This window comes from Cynara cardunculus (genome assembly GCF_001531365.2).
Source record: "Cynara cardunculus var. scolymus isolate 2C chromosome LG 10, CcrdV1, whole genome shotgun sequence".
In the NCBI taxonomy this organism is placed as follows: domain Eukaryota; kingdom Viridiplantae; phylum Streptophyta; class Magnoliopsida; order Asterales; family Asteraceae; genus Cynara; species Cynara cardunculus.
Genome location: NC_037537.1, coordinates 16,596,706 through 16,598,760, shown reverse-complemented (window position 1 = coordinate 16,598,760; position 2,055 = coordinate 16,596,706).

Below are 2,055 nucleotides of genomic sequence, written 5' to 3'. Positions count from 1 at the left end.
TTCAAGGACTTAATCATTCCAAACAAAAAAGTTCATTGGTTTTTATTGTACTTTTCCCATTTATTAATTAAAAAAGTTTGAGGTTATTCGGTTGTTCTCGCAAATCACAGGGGTTCTCGTTTGAACCTCCACCTATATATGAATATATATATATATATATATATATATAGAGGAGCGATCAAATGAAAACCACTCAATTTGTAAAAAACTTCATTCCACCAATCATAATTTTTCATTTTGTTTATTTTTTTGTAATTATGAGAGGTTGATTAATCATTTTTATTGCGGAGGATGTTAATCATGGATATTATCATCTTCATTATTTTAATTTTAGATAAATACATGAAATAATTTCATTAAAATTTCATTAAATAATATATGAAACAATTTCATAAACATATATGAAACAATTTCATAAACATATATGAAACAACTTCATCAAAAAAAGTATTATATGAAACAATTTCACAAAATTAAATAATTTCATGAAAAATTTTCATAAGATTAAACAATGAAATCGACGGATGAGAGTAGTTTTTACGGTTTTTACAAATTGGAGTGATTTTCATTTGATCGCTCCTCTATATATATATGAATATATATATATATAGAGAGAGAGAGAGAGAGAGAGAGGTTTAATGGAAAACCTCAAAAAAATAAAAAATTGAGGAACACCCTGATAACCATTCATCTGGACGGTATACACATATGTATACAAATAATTGGAACTATTTTCTAGTTTTACGCACGTATGCGTGTTATGCATTTGTGCATATCGGACAAATTGTTTTCAAATTACTTGTATGAACATATACACATCGTCCAGATGAATAGTAACTAGGGTATTCCTCAGTTTTTCGTTTTTTTTTTGTGTTTTTTCCATATACATATGTATATATATATGTGTGGAGGAGCGATCAAATGAAAACCACTCCAATTTGTAAAAACCGTAAAAACTACTATCATCCGTTTTAATCTTATTAAATTTTTTCATGAAATTGTTTAATCGTGTAAAATTGTTTCATATAATACTTTTTTTGATGAAGTTGTTTCATATATGGTTATGAAATTGTTTCATATACTACTTAATGAAATTTTAATGAAACTGTTTCATATATTTCTCTAAAATTAAAATAATGAAGATGATAATATCCATGATTAACATCCTCCACAATAAAAATGATTAATCAACCTCTCATAATTACAAAAAAATAAACAAAATAAAAAATTATGATAGGTGGAATGAGATTTTTACGGTTTTTGCAAATTAAGTGGTTTTTATTTGATCGTTCCCCTATATGTGTGTGTGTATATATATACATATATTTATTTATGGGAGAAGTTCAAAAAAATCAACAAACTTTTCCATTTTGAATGATTTAGTCCCTAAACTATTTGTTTGAATAAAAAATCATTAAAGTTTCGCATTATGAATGATTAAGTCTCTAAACTATTATTTTTGAATGAAAAAACCATTAAATATTTCTCTTTTTGAATGAAAAAACAATTAAACTTTTCATTTTGATTGATTAAGTCACTGAACATTTTTTAATAAATAAAATCATCGCACTTTTAAAAATTAGTTATAGACATCCTTTTAACCCCAAAAGTTACATTAAACGACTAGTAAAAGTTCGATGGTTTATTTATTAAAAAAATTAGGGTCTTAATCATTCAAAATGAGAAAGTTTGTTGCATTTTTTGGGCTCCCCCCACACATACACACACACACACACACACACATATATATATATATATATATAGAGAGAGAGAGAGAGAGAGAGACTTGAGATCATGTGAGACCAAAGGTTTCTCGTAAGACCAAAGGTTTCTCGTGAGACCTGTAAAACCAATTCTCAACCCTTGGATTAGATCTACAATCTGACAATCTGAACATTCATAAATGTCACGAGACTTCTCAATAATCACAAAATTGTCACCGTGCAACTTTAGACCATTAGATTATTAGCTTATAAAGTTGATCAATGAACATAAATTGGTCTTACGGGTCTCACGAAAAACCCTTGGTCTCACGTGAACCCAACCTTATATATA